The following is an 18,128-nucleotide window of genomic DNA, read 5'->3' as shown; positions in this document are numbered from 1 at the left end:
GGTAGGGGTCTTCTGAAGGCCTGAATGACTTACCTGGGTTTATTTAACTTTGACACTGGTCCTGTGCCAGAGCCCAGCTTTATTTGTTTTGTTTTGGTAGTCTGTGTGCTCATTTACCAAGAAGGTGGTTTTTGAGTACCATCATGTTCTTGACACAGTTATAGTGGCCTATAGAAGTAAACAGGCAAGTGAAAGCCACCCTCATGGGGATTTCATTCTAGAAGAAGGAATATAATGAAACATTTGTGTGTCAGATGGCGGTATTGTAGAAAATGCAAAGCAAAGGGGCGGTTGGGGAGAGAAGGGTATGTGTGTGTGTTTGTGTACCTTTAAAAAAGAGTACTGAGGGAAAAATAGAGTATAAGTAAGAGAATGAGGATATGAACTATGCACATATCCAGAGAGACCACTTTCAGGCAGTGAGAATGGCCGACTCAAGTCCTTGAAGCAGAGACTTGTTAGGTGCATTTGCAGAGGAGTGGAGAAATGGCGTGCACATGCAGTGACGTCAGAGAGCACTGAGTAGCAGGGGTGTGGAGGGCAGAGAGCCAGCTGGTCCTGCATTTTCTGGGTGAGATTAGGACTTTAGCTTTTCCTCTTAGAGCCATGGGGAACCTTGGCTAGAGGCGTCCCGATCCACTTTATATTTTGAAACTTGTGTTCTGGTCCCTCTGTTAACAGAGCAGGAGGAACACGGGTGCAGTGTTTTTTAATCTCCTATACAAAGAAGGCCACAAAGAGGGGCACACCGGCTGCCATTCTTCTTCCTGGGCTTTGGCATCTATCTTTTTCTGAATTGGTGTTGGATGCTTCTTGGGGTGCTCTGCCTGCTATCGTGAGGCAGAGTAGAATCACAAGCTTTGAACTGCCCCTTGCTCCCCATGTTGCTTGTGGAGTTGTTGTCAATGTATTTGTAAAGATTGATTTTCTTAGTTTAAGCAAGCCTGCTTGAATTTCAGTCAGAAGATCACATCATTGTTGCCATAAAGTAGGAGCCCTTAAATCTGTACTCATACGTGGTTTTTCATTTTTAGATGCCATAGAAATTGAGATTTCAGTCACCTGATGCTGTCACCATTCTGAAGTCAGTAGGTCTAGTGTATGGAGAGTTCCTTTATCTTTGCCCTAGTTTATTAAGCTGAGTCATTAGCAAAGAGCTTGGTTTGGCAGGCAGGCTGTTTCTGCAGAGGTCCATTGGTCCTCAGAGAGCACCTTATTGGAGAAAGGTGGTGGCTAGAGGGAGTTGGACCTTATGAGTGAACAAGTTAACTAACATCTGTCTAGTCTGTACTTCACCCAAGACTCTTCTAATCCAAAGACCGCAGCAGCAGCAGCAGCAGCTCAGAGACACTTGTGTGTGTCTGTTCAGTATTAAACAATTGAAATTTGCCAGGTGGTGATGGTGCACACTTTTAATCCCAGTACTCGGGAGGCAGAGGCAGGCAGATCTCTATGATTTTGAGGCCAGCCTGGTCTACAGAGTAAGTTCCAGGACAGCCAAGGCTACACAGAGAAACCCTGTCTTGGAAAAAACAAAACAAAACAAAAAACCCAACTGAAACTCAGTTGCCAATGTTTAAAACTCGATTTTACATAAAATGCTGTATTTTCATCTTGGCCCAGAAACTTGGAAGACCTGGCATAATGGGTTATTTCTACTGGATGATAGTTATTTGGGCTGCCCTGTTTGAGCATGGCTTCTCCAATTCTCCACCTTACCTGGCCAGTCTCACTTTTTTCTACTGATAGTCTGACCTATCTCATACTTAGAGATATTTGCTGTTAGGACTTTTGTTCTAAATCCAAACTGAAATTTGGATTGGGTATGAGTTCTCTCCATCCACCATGTAGGTCCTGGGTATACTGTTAAAGTGCATAGGCTTGGTGGCAAGTGCCTGCCTCTACCCATTGGACTTTTCATCTTTCCAGCCTGAAAATTCATCTTTTAAAAACAGTTTATTTTTAGTTTTGATTATTTATGTGTGGATCTATGTGGGAGTATGTGCACAAGGACACATATACGTAGTACAGTGCCTGCAGAGGCCAGAACAGGGCACCAGATGCCCTGGAGTTGGAATTACAGGCAGTTTGAGCCACCTGATATGGGTGCTGGGAAATGAACTCAGGTTGTCTGCAAGAGCAGTATATACTCTTAACTGCTAAGCTATTTCTCCAGTCCTCTGAGAATTTGTTTTTTTTTTTTGTTTTAGTTTTTTAATTCTCTTTGAAGGGCATTTCATACTTGAGTGGTGAGAGAAGATGGAATTAGGATGTACACAGATGAACTAAAGATAAGTGAAAACTTCCTCTGATGCCTTGGTGTTATAGCCATTGCCACAATCTGAAAGCCAGGATTTGGAATGGTAGTCTAAAAGATGGCACTCAAGGTGCTCCCCATAAGCAGCTGTCACTGTCACCAAGAGATAACTGAACTGAGGACAGCACCAGGTGGTGCTTCAGCCTGCCCTGCTGGTGACACTAACCTGTGAAGTTCTGACCTAAAAGACTCCTGGAGTGTAGTGTACCGTTATCCGAGTTTCTTTTTTCTTAGTAGGTGCCATGATTCAGAAACAGAGTGTGTTCGTGTTTTGTTAATAGTGTTTGATTTTTAAAACTTCCTTCTCTCTTCTGAGTCTGCTGTACTTCAAAGAAGTACCTGGAGCATGGAGGGTGTGTCTCTGTGAATCTCGACGTGGTGAAGGCATACCACACTGAGGGAGGAGTGCCTGGAGCATGGAGAGTGTGTCTCTGTGAATCTCTCTCTATGTGGTACTTCAAAGAAGTGCCTGGGGCATGGAGGATGTATTTCTGTGAATCTCTGCATGGTAAAGGCATACGCACTGAGGGAGGAGTGCCTGGGCAGCCTTAGCATGTTTAGGAGATGGGTGTCTGTGAGGATAACTAACAAGTTTACCTCAGCAGCTTCAGAGAGAGGCTTTCTGAGTCTAGACAAGCAGTATTTAATTATGAAAATGATACCCTCTTTCTTCCTGAGAAGGCCATTGCTTTTTTGAAACAAACTTTTTGCCCAAAATAGGAAATAAGTTAATTAGAAGTGGCAGAATTTGATACTTAATCTGAAATTGAATACTTATCCCATTTCTAAAATTGAATTGCCTTATTTACCAAGTGGGGGAAAAAACCTCCAGTGATTCCCTGTAGTGTTTAAGATATGTGGTTGGTGATTGAAGTAAAAACAGTGCTCAGAAATGTTCTTTAAAACTGATACTTTATAAACTGATATTCTATAAACAGATAACATTTTTTTAAAAAAAGAATATTCCTTTTATGAGAACTCACAGTCTCATTTTGCTATTCCTAATGCCACAAAAAGCTTTAAATTTAAATCCAGTTTGGTTCATGAATCTTCAAAGAAAATCAAAACCACCCTGTAATATTTCAGTTTAAGATGACTTCATGTCCACAGTGGATGCACAGAACAAAGCCTGTGTTCTTATGGAGTTCGTAATGAGAGAAACAAAAATAAACTCAGTAAATTCAGAAAATAAAATCAGCTAAGGTACCACAGTGGCACATTTTGTAAAGTATGGTAAAGGGAAAACGTGCAAGAGGCCTGACATAGAGCATTCGGTTAAGACCCATGAAGAAGAAGAAGCCATTGGAAGGAAAGGAAGCTCTGCCCAGACTGAGCACTACACACATATAGTGGAGTGTGTAAGGAAGGAAAGAAGTCATAGTAGCCAGAGCTGAGTGACAGACACATTAGTGATCATAAAAAGTGTGACTACATTAAAAGTTCCCATTGTCTCTACATGTATATAAAAGAAAAACCTAAGATACAGTGTTACCAAAAAGCTTAAAATAGAGAAATATAAAAGGATGCCCATGCAAACACTCAAAGTAAGGTAGAAATTAGATGTGCAGTGTGCATCTGTAGGCCTTGCTACTTGGGAGGCTAAGGTGAGGGGTCCAACTTGGCCAACATAGCAAGACCACATCTTGAAAACAAACAACAGTAATGAAGTGAAACAGAATTCAAGACAAAAGAGCATTATATGGGAAGAAATCTACTTTGTATTGCGATAGGGTACAAATGAACTGTAGGAGATCAGAGTCATGAATCTATGTGAAGCATTTATCTGTTGATGGTGGATGGACAAATCTCACCATCCAATTACAACATAGAGTAGAAGGACAAAGAACAATGTGAAAACTGCAAGCCTGGTAATGACATAAATGTTATTCTCTCAAAAATGGCCACTTCAGGAACAGGAGACATAGCTCGGTCAGCAAAGTGCTTGAGGACACGAACCTGATCCCTAGAACCACATTTATAAAATATCTAGGGGTTGTGATATATGCTTGTAACCCAGCATTGGGGAGGTGGGGACAGACAGATCCCTGGGCTCACTGACCAGCCAGCCTAGCTTACATAGTGTGCTCCAAGTCAATGAATGGACGAATGACCCTGTCTCAAAAACAAAAACAACAAAACCAAACCACAGTGCCTGAAGAACAAGAATTGAAGTACACACGGGTACATGAGTGCATATGCACACACCCTGGACAGGGTGGTGCTGTAGCTCAGGGGTGGAGTACACACTTAAATTGTTCAGAGGCTCTGGGGTCAGGCTCCAGCACCAAAACTAACACAGCTCACAACATTTATAGCACAGGAAAACTTTTCAAATATTAAACTTTAAGAACAGACAGTGCTCACAAAACTTGCCCGTCTTTTAAAGTGCTAAAAGAGAAATCTCATTCAGCATAGAAATCATATAATTTTTTTTGTCTGTAATTCAGTCGTTTGGAAATTAGTAAGAAAGGGGCCAAACCCACATTATCTTAAAAATGTAAAAATATATCCCTAAGTAATCATGGCTTTAAAGATAAAATCAGTACAGACCTATAAACTGTTGAGACCTGAACTCTAAAAACTATAGAAAGTTCAGATTGCTGTGGTTTGGAACTGTATGCAAGGGGGCGTAGCAAAGAAACTACTGATATGACCACTTCATGGTATGGTTAGGATCCTTATTACAAATAAGAGAAAAAATATCCAGAGGCATCTAGGAGAGTCCAGAGCAGAGAGAGAAAGCAGACTGGACATGGTCAGGGCTGTCCATGAGAGAAGGGAGAATAGCCAGAGATGGAGAGTAAGAGAATAGTGAGAGTATCGCAGGGGAAGCCTTGCCTTGCCTTTGTAAAGAATAAATGGCTGTCTGGGAGGAGGGAAGCCTGGGGAGGTTAGTATGGACTTTAAAATGTATACCAAGTACTTGGGAGTAGGGACAGAGGAAGCTGAGGCCAGCATGGACTTTGATGTGCAACCACAAGTATATGTCATCAATGGAGCCATATGTTCCTCTATCAGATGTAAGGAAATGACTCCTTTTCGCAGATGGGAACTGATTTCATAAATTCCTGAGGAATGCTTGCTTTTCTCTAAACACCAGAAATCCTCCTGTAGTTGAGGTTGAGCTGGGCCTAGATTCAATTTGGGACCTAGTTGATGGGTCTGCCCTTTTCAAGGGAGAACAGGGTACCCCTTGCCTGATAGGAGCATGGTGAACACAACAAGAAAAAGTTGTACTCTGGAAGATGTGTAATTTTAGGATGCAAGAAAGACTGTAGCTAGAGCATAAGTAGGGTAAATATCAGAGCAGAATTTAATGAAATGGGAAAATACTAATCCATAAAACCAAGTCAGTTTGTGGGAGGGACTTGGCTTTGATTGAGTTTAAAACGATTATGTAGTGCCCATCTTAACCATCCTCACCGAGTGGCTTCTCTCTAGGCTTTCTTAAAGTATATATAAAACATGCTTTGGGGCTGGGGCTGGAGCTTAGTGTTAGAGCACTTAGTGTAGTTTCAGCCTGTCTGGTTTGTACAGAGCTCTGGCTGGCTTCAGTCCCCAGCACCACATGCAGAACAATGGGAAGCTGCGGCAGGAGGTGGAGTTCCAGTTTGAGGCTAGCCTGCACTACATGGCAAGCCTCTCTTAGAAACTCAGGAAATGTGGTGGATGGGTAGCTCAGAAGAGAGCAGGAACCTCGGCAAGAACCCTAGGGAAGGTGTCAAGAGGTCTCACTTGAAGTTTTTCCTTTTTTTTTTTAAATTAAAGATTTACTTTTATTTTATATGTATGCATGTATGTCTTAAGCACCACATGTGTGCAGTGCCCGAAGAGGTTAGAAGAGGGTATGAGATCCTCTAGAACTGTAGTTGCTCACTGTTGTGAGCCAAGCCACCATGTTCGTTCTGGGAACTGACCTGGGTCCTGTGGAAGAGCAGCCAGTGCTCTTAACCACTGAGCCATCTCTCCAGCCCCTTCTTGGTCTCTTTCAACAAGGTCTGGCTTGCTGTATAGCCCCGGCTGACCTTCACCTCACAATCCTCTTGTCTTAGCTTGCCCTATGCTGGGTTTATAGATAGGCAGCAAGAGCATTTGGAAGATGATTGGCATTCTCTAGCTAGAGGAGGAGGGCAAAGGTCTGAGCTGAGAGGGCAAGCTCAGGGCAGTGTGGACCTTCCACAGTCATGTCTGGAGTGTGGGGTGAAGCCATTAATGCCCAATGTGCTATGTCCTCCCCTAAATCCGTAGTTGTCTTGGATTTTTCCTGGGTGTTTTGGAGAAATTAAAAATAGACTTCTAAGGCAGCATAAGGATAATTAATTAACTCTCTGAAACCATGTGATAATTGGTCTTCCAGGGTGTTAAAAACCACTGACTGTTAATTTAAAATTAATTTTATAAATGTACCAGAACCTGAATATTGATTGTTCAGATTCCCTGTATAATCATAAGCCAGTAAGTTGGCTTTTTGTAGGAGGGAAGGATAAGTTTTAGCCCTGAGTTTCCCCCAAGAGGCTAGCAAGGATTTCTTGAAACTTTATCTTAACTATTTTTATCTAGATCAAGTCTCCAAACCTGATTGTAAGTTGAGATATCTTTGGGATTTTATAAAGAGGCTTTACTAGATTATCACAACATGATCACTCACTCATTCTTTATTAAGTTTCACATTTTGCTTTTAACTATCTATACTCCTTAGAAATTAGAAACTGGCTGGGAGGTGAGGCTTAACCATTTCTTACTATCATCAGCATGGCTGACTTTGTGGCAGGGGTGCTTTGGGTATTCATGCTCAATACTTCCAAGGGCACATTGTAATGTTCTCTGGGAACCCAGATATGTACAATTTAAGCCTTTACCAGCTATCTTACGGAGACAAAAGTACATTCTAAAGCGTCGTGTTTGAGCTTATTTTCTATCTACTTCCAAATGAATTTTAAATATTAGCTCATTTTCTTAAACACGCCAGGCTCCATGGTAAGATGAAGTCTAGTGAACACTATTATCCTATACCTATAGCAGTCAGTTCATTCATGTTGAAGCCCTTGTCTCTCCCATTCTCTACCCACGCCCGTGGTTTGTTTTCAAGTAAGTCAAAGGTAGGTGTGTATTGTATTATTTGAAAATATTTTCTATATGTGTGTATGTATCTATAAATACAAGCATATAAAATCTTTATATATAAAGATTCGAAGACTCCTCTAAATGTAATAACTCAGTGTACCTTTTAAAATTTAAAAATATTTAATGTCATGAAGTACTTGTTACTGTTTAGTTTTCTCCAATCATACCTTCCAAAGTTTGCTTTAGAATCCTAATAAGAGTCTTCTTTTTAATAATTTATTTAACTTTATGTACATTGGCATGAGGGATCCCTGGAACTGGAGTTACAGACAGTGGTGAGCCACCATGTGGGTGCTGGGAATTGAACCCAGGCCCTCCGGAAGAGCAGCCAGTGCTCTTAACCATTGATCCATCGCTCCAGCCCCCAACAAGATTCTTATGTAGCAATTGGTTTCTGTATTAATCAGTGTTCTCTAAAGGAATAGATCTGATAGAATGAGCGCATGTGCGCGCGTGTGCCTGTGTGTGTGTGTGTGTGTGCCTGTGTGCCTATGTGTGTGTGTGTACACATATGTATATACATATATGGAATTAACTAAAACCAGGCAGTTGTGATTTTCCTGGGTTGGATATACATACATACATACATACATACATACAGACATACATACATACTTTTTTTTTTTTTAAATTAAGGTGGCTTATAGGCAGTGGTCTGAGTAGTCCAACAGTGGTTGTCTCCTGATAGAGAAAGGCCAGGGATCTGGTAGCTGAATTCCTTAGCAGTCACAATCTGGTGCTGAAGTTCCAGGGAAGCCCTAGAGAGTCACTGGTTTTCAGTCTATGCTGGTATCTTGAAAAAGTAGATTATAACACCTGTGAAGGGATGTCTCAGCAACAGGATAGATGGACTTTCGAGCCAGAGTGAGGGCAAGCAGCAAAAAACAAAACTTCCTTCTTCCATGTCCTGTTATGTGGGCTGCCACCAGAAGGTATGGTCTTCCGCCTCAAATAATCCAACCAAGGAAAACCCCTCCTAGGTGTGCCCAGCTGTGTGGGTTTAGTTAATTCCAGATGTCATCAGGTTGACAGCCAAGATTGGCCATCACTTAATTCACAGCCCCTCATTCCCACATACTTGGTAATACTGTTGGGATAGCCAGTGTTCCTTCCAGTTGGCCATATTGATGGTTGTTGCTCATTACCTCTAAGTGATCTTTTTAGTTTGTTCTGAATTTCTTATATGTGGGTAGTTCAGTGTATAGCAGCAGTTCTCAGGACCCCTTCCTGCTTCTCAGAATTATTAAGGTTCTCAAAAAGCTTTTATTTGTGTGCGTTTTATCTGTTGATACTTGACAGAATTAGAAACTAAAATGGATAAAAATAAAACCTCAGTTTTAGCACCCTTGCTTAGCATGGGCAAGGCCCATAGTTTGAAGTATCCTTTCCTCTGGGGGGAACCCCAATGTTAAGAATCTCTTCTTATTCTAAAGCATAATAAAATAATTTCTTGATTATTCAAGTTAGCAGTAAGCTATTATGTATTACTATAAATATTTTTATTAAAAATAATATTCCATTTTATAACAAAAATGAGTAACAATGACGATGTGAACATGTTTTCAAATCTGTGTGAATGGGAGACAGCTAGATTATTATATGAGTGTTTGCGTTCAGTCTGCCATACATTGTTTTGGGTGGAGAATGGCCAAATAAAGAAGTATCACTGGAAAAGAGAAATGCATCTTATTAGCTAGATATTTTTATTCAACCTTGTATGGGGGATAGTTTTAATTTTGAAAAAGATTTTATTTTTAGTTGTGTGTGTGTGTGTGTGTGTGTGTGTGTGTGTGTGTTGTGTGTGGGTATGTGGTTGTAAGAGGATACATCTACAGAGGTCAAGAGAGGGCGTTGGATCTTCTGGAGCTGGAATTACAGGTGGTTGTGAGCTGCCTGTCTCAGGTGCTGTTGGCACTTGAACTCGGGTCCCCTGAAAGACCTGCAAGGGCTTTTCACTGCTGAACCAGCCCTACAGGCCCAACAGTGGTGGTTTCCTAACGGTTAATGATGGAGACTCTCAGGCCATCAGTGGGCTGCTCGAGTTCCAGTACTGCATATAAGAATCCATTGATTCATCCTGTGTTTGAATAGAAGGTTTACTTGCACGTGGTTTTGTAACCCCATGGCTTGGTCATCTGGAAAACATTGCCTCGGTGAGTTACAGAGATCTGCCACAGTGCTGGCATTTCATTATACAACATAAGGAGATTATGTTCCTTGACATTATAACCAGTCTCATCAACAGAATGTCTATGTAGGAGAAGCTGTCAAACTTACCACGGCAGTCAAGTTTTCTGAAGTTCTAATTTTTGTTTGAAAGTTGGAATTTTATCATTGGCAGTAAACACCGTCAGCTGTTTTAAATGCCAGATTTATTTTTCATTTTTAAAGGAAATGTCTGCCAGATACCCAAGTCTACATAACCACAGTTTGTTAATGTTTCTTTCAAGTGAAATTGATGTTCCATGGAAAAAGCAGCTGGTTGGGCTCATAGCTCGATTGCACAAGTGCTTTGCTTAAGACAACCATCGATTTCAGTTAAAAAAGTGCTTTGTGCAGGCCTCCCATTTCATCATGGATACCATTTTAAAAAGCTGTAATAAAATTAGTACTTTTACTACTTACTGCACCTGAGAGCATCCTAAAGGAATGGGCTTAAGTTTTTTTTATTTTTATTTTTTATTATTTTATTTTTTAACTGTAGTTTGTACCTGTGGAGAATACAAGTCACTGCTAATGCTTGCTTTGTTCTGCTTCTTGGCCTAAATGCCATTATGCAAAGGATACAGGTAGTGGTATTTGACCACTTGTCCATTTATCACGTGAAGGTCCTCTATCAGTGTTTCCTTAGAGATGTAGATACTCTCAGCTACAATCGATGTACAAAAGACAGAATTTATATTAGGCATCCCCCTTTATTTGCCATTTTTCAAAATAACTATTTGATTACCTACCATTCTACAAAGATGACCAATGATTTTAAAAGGGCTGCTACTCTCCCCCCCCCCCCCCCCCCGCTTTAAAAATTAATTTTTGGTTAGTATACAGGGAAATGCATTCTATTGTGACATTTTCTTTCTAAATTTACATTTGTGTGTGTGTGTGTGTGTGTATGTATGTATGTGTATGTGTGTATGTATGTGTATGTGTGTATGTCTCTGTCTCCCCCCCCCCCCCCCTCTGGTTTTTTGACACAGGGTTTCTCTAGGTAGCAGTCCCGGCTGTCCTGGAACTTGCTTTGTAGACCAGGCTGGCCTCAAACGCACTGAGATCCGCCTGCCTCTGCCTCTCAAGAAGCCCTGTCTCTCAAAGGGAAAGTAGAAGGAAAGGGTGGGGAAAGGGAAGAAAAAGAGAAGGAGGTTCTGTGGATTGTATCTGAGTTACTACACAGTAAAGACAAAAGTTCTTCCCGGTTGGGGGATGTGCAGGAGATTAATTGAGGCCCCTGTGTATGCTGCAGACATACTCTGCCACTGAGCAGTACACCCAACGCCAGTGCTTCTTGAACACTGGCTGAATTGTATGTGTGACTGATTGGAAGGTAATTCCCATCTGAGACTTAGGACTGAGTATGATGTATTTCTAAGAGCCACTGTTTCTCCTTCCTAGGTGTGATGGAGGAAGGCACATACATTTGCTGATCCTTGCTTTTCTTCTGTAGAACTACTAGTAAAAATTTAAAGTCTTCTGTGATAGTCATGTGCAGTAGTCAAGAAGAACAGTGGTCCTCTGCCATCAAATGCATTGAAAGAAATACTAACAAATTACAGTTACTCAGACTTGAATATCAGCAGACATTTTCTAAAAATTAATTCCCACTGAGAATCAAAAGACCTTTCTTAAAGCTTTTAAGTCTCTTTAAAGAGACTTTAAATCATTATTAAGATTTAACTTTCTAAAATTTATTTTTATTAGTTTCTGTGTACGAGTGTTTTGCCTGCATGTTTATCCATTCATCAAGTGTATGCCTGATGTCCACAGAGACCAGAAGTGGGTGTTGGATTCCCCTGGAATTGGAGTTACAGATGTTTATGAGTTGCCACATTGGTGTTGGGATTCAAACCTGGGTCTTCTGGAGGAACAGCCAGTGGTCTTAACCACTGAGCCATCTCTACAGTCCTTTAATTTAATTTTTTTTTTTTTTTTTTGAGCTGAGGATCAAACCCAGGGCCTTGCACTTGCTAGGCATGTGCTCTACCACTGAGCTAAATCCCCAACCCTAATTTAATTTTTTAAAAGATGGTGTGATAAATGACATATCTATTGAGAGGAGAGGATTCAGAGTTCAAGGCCATCCTTGGGTCGTCTTCTTCTTCTCCTTCTCCTCCTCCTCCTCCTCCTCCTCCTTCTCCTTTTTTAAAGATTTATTTATTATGTAGCAGCATGTATTCCTGCAGGCCAGAAGAGGGCACCAGATCTCATTACAGAAGGTTGTGAGCCACCATGTGGTTGCTGGGAATTGAACTCAGGACCTCTGGAAGAGCAGTCAGTGCTCTTAACCTCTGAGCCATCTCTCCAGCCCTAAATGTGTAGCCCAGGCTGGCCTCAAACTCATGATCCTCCTGCCTTCGCCTTCTTCAGCAAATCCTACCGGCATGTGCCACCACAATCAGCTGGTTCTTCTTAATAGGAATGGCCTTTAAAGGCCAGTCTAGATACAAGGTGTGCTCTGTGCAGTCAGGTCTTTTTTTTCCCCCCTAGGCCTTTTTCAGTGAACAGAACAAAGGCATATGTTTATTTCACCTTTTTACACTAAGCACAAGCTGGATATTTGGTGCTTTACTTAACTAACCACTCTGATCCGTGCCTATAATTCCTTTCCCTGGCAGTGCCAACATTTCCACAGTGGATGCCACCTCTGAGTGGCAGCACCAGTACTTCCACCACTAGGCACTGCCACAGACCTTTGTCCTCTCTTGTTGCTAAGGCCCCTTAGACTGGTTCCACATGGTTCCACATGGTTGTTCGTCAATGTGCAGAGATCTGTGTTGAATGTTGCTTTCTGTTTTTAGGTTTTACTTTTTAAGTTTCTCTGTGATTATATAGACTATATAGTTCCAAGTGGGAATCCATAAAACAAGGTTACTCAGCTGTCAGCTCATGTCTGTCTCCCTACCTTGTTTCCTCCTCTTTTTTGTTGTTATGTTCACAGATGGAGGCAGAGGACGCATGCACGCACGCACGCACCCCACTCCCATTCTGGGGTAGGTAGCAGTAATGGACGGCGTGTACTTTTCTCTGCCTTTGTTTACTTTATGTGATCAGTCTGTAGGAAGAATTGTGAGCCTGTTCTTCCTTATGTGTGGTGTCTTATTGGGAGGATGGCCTGTAGTAAGTACAGCCTCTCTGCAGCCACATACTTAGCACCTGGCAGGGGCTTTAAAGTTGATTCATGTATAAGCCTACTTGTAAGTTAGGAATTATGTATACACACACACATATATTAGAAATTTTGCCTTTGGTTTATAATGTCTGTTTCAGTTTTAAGTGGCACTGTGTTAGTTTCCTGTTTAGGTTTTTGTTTTTTTTAGAGGAATCTCCTGTGCTAACCTGTTGCTATTATATAAAGTACCTAATCTGTAAGACTAATTTAATCATAATACCACGTGCCACAGGAGAATGAGCAATCAGTCTCCTGGCAAGACATGGTTAGCTTGCCCCAGACATCAGTCAGAATGCTGCCAAGTTGGTGCTAACAAGTGAAGAGGTCCCTGGGGGCCTAGCATTCCTAACTGCTGTCGTCAGAGCCTGACATTTCAAAGTTTGAATCTCCTAATAGCCAGGGCCAGATCTGGCGTAGTTACTTTAATGTTGTAATTTGAAGTCAGAAAAGAAAAAGAAAAGCAACTAAATTCAGTATTGTTTGTTCATCAAGAAGTTTCCAAAGGCTTCAAGATATTTTAAATGTAAATTAGCTATTGATCTAGAAAACATTTTTTATTTGTCTGCATTTAATTATTTCTTTACTACTGAATTTGCAGACTTGAGTGTGCATTGTGATCTTGTTCACCAAGATGCAGGCTTTTCTTATTTTTCCTTGGCATATCAGAAATACCTTATCCAAACTTGGCAGCTTTACATCACACATCTTTTCTCATGTGGGCTCTTGATAGTTCAGTCTTGCCAGAGGTCCAGGTTTCCGGGAAATGAGATGTCGAGAAGACTAAAGGAGAGATTTAGGCCAGTTTCCCACTTCTGTCCAAAGAGTCTATTAGACTCTGTGTGAGCAGAGATGGAGGCAGGAGGACAGTGCTCAAGGCTGGCCCAACTCTAAATGGAGTATTTGCTTGTGTTACCAGGGCCTCTGAAAGAAGGAAGTCACGTCTCGGGGTTGAGGGGAACTCATTTCAACATCAAGATATCCCCTGTGAGGCAGCCTCCCTGTCCCAGTATGAGCACTGTGCTTAAAACTCTTGGTGCTCGTCCACTCCCATCCCAGTGTACAGTTACCAGCCTGTCTGCAGCAGGCAGCAGTTAGTCCACTGATAACTCTGGATGACGGCGGACCTGTTTTCCTTGCTTCCTTCCAGTGTTAGAGTTGATTACTGAGATTTCAAGATGGCAGGCAGGGTGCGGGAGAGTGGTGTTGAGTGAGTCAAGGCGGAAAGAGTTCACTGGTGGACCTTTGTTTTGGTACATGCACGAGAAGCACAGCCAGCGGTATTGGCGGTTCCACACAACCAAGTCTGGGGGTTTCTGACGGAAAAATATTAGCTTAACATTTATAAGAAGAGTCTATAAAATTACAGTTGGGCCTCTGCATGAAAGAGGACCGTGTCTACATATACCGGAGTGCCTGCTCCTCTAATTAATGTGGCATGGGGCTGGTCAGGGTCGCTAGGTCTAGTCAGGCTTCTGGCATCAGGTCCTGACTTGGTGGTGTGAAGAGTGGCTTTGGCCTGGTGTCTCTAAAGTGGAGAGGATACTGTCTAGAGCCCGGCCGATGTAACAGGCACTTTGTAAATGCCAACTTCCGGTTTCTGTGTTCTCCGCCTTTCTCTTTCGTGGAGTAAGCCTAGTTACTTAAATCTTTTCCTCCATGATTTGCCTTGACTCCCTTATGAAATGCATTCCCAAGGAGCACCTGCTCCCAAACGAGCTACTTTACAAAACAGGAATTAAAACCCTGCCAGTGGGGAAAACCCAAGTTGTGCCAGGTATCATTTTTAGATGATCTCATCCCGTCCCTCCCGGCCTCCCTCTCTCCCCCTCCCTCCCCTCTGCCCACCCCTCCCCCCTCTTGTCCCTCTTACATATTTATTCCATGTAGTTTTTTTTCCACTTTCCCCCGTTCCATGAACTGTTGGTGTTTTGGATGTTTCTTACATCCCAAAGCTCTGGTACTTCCCTTGCAACAGCACACTGTGGCCAGCAGATGCCACCCTTTTGCTTCTTGTGTGCCGTCTGCTGTGTGTAGTGTTGTGGCAGAGGCCGTCAGCTGTGTATAGTGCATGACAAAATTAGTTTACCAGTCTTGAATTTGACTTTGTATGAAGTAACATTCCTTGAGCATGAGTACCTCATCATATAGACCAGTAGAACCAACATCAGATTGCCTGAGAAGAGAGATCAGTGACTTTCGCCTTAGCTGGGACCTTAGTTGACTATCTCTCCTCTTTTAACTTGAGATTTGTGGTTTGCAAAAATCAAGCATGATACCACCTGTCCTGATTTTTTTTCTTTTGGGTTGGAGAAAGGATAAAAGGAAATGTAGATTGGATTTATGAGCCAAATGTAAGATCCATGGTAAAATTCTGTTAGCAAAGAATTTTAAGGCTATTTATGTTTGAGTTGTATATTATTTCTATTTCACATTTTATCATTGTAAATAATATTTTTAGCTCTTTGAATGATGAGATAATCCAGGGACAACAGAAGGTCAAAGCATTGGTAAACCACACATGGGGCATGCCCGGTGACTGTAACAAACACCATCATGTAATACAAAGTCTAATGCAGTTCAAGTATAGTCATACTCTTATTTAATGATACAGTGGTTTTTGTTTTGTTTGGTTTTTTTTTTTTGAGAGAATGAGATGATGTTTCATAATAGTTTGAGAAATGGAAGCCTAGAGACCTTTTAATTTATTTTTAAAAGATTTATTTATTCTTATTTTATGTGTATTGGTGTTTGACCTGCATGTGTGTCTGTGTGAGCACGTTGGATCCTCTGGAACTGGAGTTACAGACAGTTTTTGTGGAGCTGTCATGTAGGTGTTGGGAATTGAACCCTGGTCCTCTGGAAGAGCAGCCAGTGCTCTTAACCACTGAGCTATCTCTCCAGCCCCCAGAGACTTACTTCATGCCAGAATCAGGTCTGGAACTCATCACCCCCAAGTCATTTCCTGGTTCTGTTAATTCTTGGATGCTTCCTTTTACTGGACAGCCAAGGCTGTGAGCCCATAGTAGGTACGTAGTTTGTGTTACAAGCCAGAAAAAAGAAGAATCATTTTTCATATGTAATGGGAATGATGTCAGTGGGGAGGAAGACAGCAGAGGGCTGTCTGTCTGTCCTTGACTCGGTGTGCTTTCATACTCAGAGTACAGAGTAGACAAACTTCATTTTGTTGTTCATCTAGGTAAATAATGCCCCAAGTTGAAGTGATCTGTTTTTACTCTATATTACTGACTTTGTAATAGTGGGCTTTATAGTAATATGTTGTCAGGAAATGTCACTAAAAAGACATTATTATTTTAGGCATCCTGTTGGCTTTGACCAAATGTAACCTCTGTCAGAACAAAGATGCCTACTGTAGAAGAGATTTTGATGGCTTTTCTGTTGGTACCTCTGTCACAATGTGCCTTTTAATCTCACTCAGGAATTTGCTCCTGAGTTTTTCTTTGATGCTCTCATCTCCTGTCTGATAGTATGGGTGGGCTTTGTGCTGATTTCCCTCCCTTCATGCCCCACATCACTAATAGGTACTGAATATTTTTAACTGTCTGTAGATGTGTTGATTATTGTCTGATTTTCTGCTTTGACTGCTGGGATACTTGCTGCCTTAAGACTAGGCTGTAGGGGCTGGAGAGGTGACTCAGGGGTTAAGAGCATTTACTGTTCTTACAGAGTAATAAGGTTCAATTCCCAACAACCACATGATGGCTCACAAACATCTATAATTCCAGTTCCAGGGGCTTTGACACCCTCTTCTAGGAGGCAAATATGTGGTGTGCAGACAAAATACCCACACACATAAAATAAACATAAAAAGACTAGGTTGTAGAGTTTGGGATAAAAATAGCAGCCATCGAAGTGCATATTGTGTGTATGCCCCCGTGTAAACATTTTGTCCCATTCAATTCTCAACTGTCTTAAGATAGATCTTATGCCTACTCATTTGTCAACACGGCTTGGAAACACTAGGTGACGTGCATGGCCCATACAAGAGCAGGTGATTAGTAAGTGATGAGTTTAGGCTTTCAGCTTTCTGATGTGAAGTCTTTATTATCCTTCAGATAACATACTTTTCTGCCTGGGAAATGTTCATGTGTGCTGCTGCTGAACCTTTGTTTAATTCAGGTGCCCTGTATTTCTTTCTCTACTGCGCCCAACATTTGGCAAATAGCCACAGTACATGAATGTTCAGAATGTTATTGAATTCTGTTATTTTAGCCCATTTGTGCCTTCTTTGCAGTACTGTATATTTATTTGAGATTTTCATTTTGTAATAACTTTTCACCTGTGTTTATAAGACCATGTTAATTAGAGTAATAAGTATGACAGGTGTGGAACATAGGTTTTTTTGTTTTATTATCTTTCATTTTTGGTTTTTCTCTTTTTGGTAAGCCCTTAGTAGAGCATGTTGACCAAAGTTGGATGAAATACATCAAGCATTTAGAAAGTGCCCAGTATTCTACTCTATTATTAATGTGGGTTCGTTTTCACTCAGGCTTACATATAGAGAGCAGTGGGTTAGGGCTTGGGCAGGGGTCAGGTCTGCCAGTAGCCAGCTTTGTGTCCTTGTCAGCCCCTTACCTTTCCAGTTTCAAAAGTGCTTCACTCTCAGATTCTCTTGCTCCTTGCTCATCTTTAAAATGGAGCTGCTGTATTTTTCATAGCAGCCGATTGAGCTGGAAAGAACTGAGACGGCATGTATTTCTTCCTGTGGTGCCTTGGGCATTGGAACATTAAAGTGAACACCAGTGTCAGGGTTGCTTAGCAAGAGCAGTCCTCTCATGAGGTCTGTAACTGTGGCCAGAAGCTTAACGTGGAGTGAGTGTCCTGACTGCATTGCCTCGGGCTTATTGACAGTATTAAATTCAAAAGTGCTTTTAAAGTACTTAGCAGAGTGAGCATTTAGTAAATTTCATGCACATACTTAATATCTAAGGTGGCAAAGATGAATGAACCAGCAAAAAGGGTTTAAAAGAAGAGTTAAATCAGGTGAGCTGCCCCTAAGGAAGGTGGAAGGAAGCTCTAACACACTTTTCCCGTTTTGTTGGTAGCCTTGTGGTAGTTTAGACCTGCCTTGGAGCACTTACTCAGTACTTCACACAGCTGAGCCTGGCAGTCATGTTCCTGCGGTTGAAGTGTCAATCATGTTGATTGACACAGAGCTGCCCTGTTTGTGTCTAAGCTCTTGCACAGCCTGGGATCCAGATCCTGGGATCCAGAGGTGGCCGTTACTGAGAAAGACAGACTAGTGCCCTCTTCCAGACTCAGCACACTCTCCCATTTGCTCTTTAT

At 41.7% G+C, this 18,128-nt stretch overlaps 1 protein-coding gene across 2 annotated transcripts in view; it reads left to right on the top strand.

Annotated features, from left to right (window-relative positions):
- Stk4 (serine/threonine kinase 4) overlaps positions 1–18,128 on the top strand; it is a 91,960-nt gene that overhangs the window by 50,166 nt on the left and 23,666 nt on the right. The gene's annotated exons all lie outside the window — the stretch shown is intronic.

Source organism: Onychomys torridus, chromosome 4, assembly GCF_903995425.1.
Source record: "Onychomys torridus chromosome 4, mOncTor1.1, whole genome shotgun sequence".
Lineage (NCBI taxonomy): Eukaryota > Metazoa > Chordata > Mammalia > Rodentia > Cricetidae > Onychomys > Onychomys torridus.
This window is presented reverse-complemented; position numbering and strand designations above follow the sequence as displayed.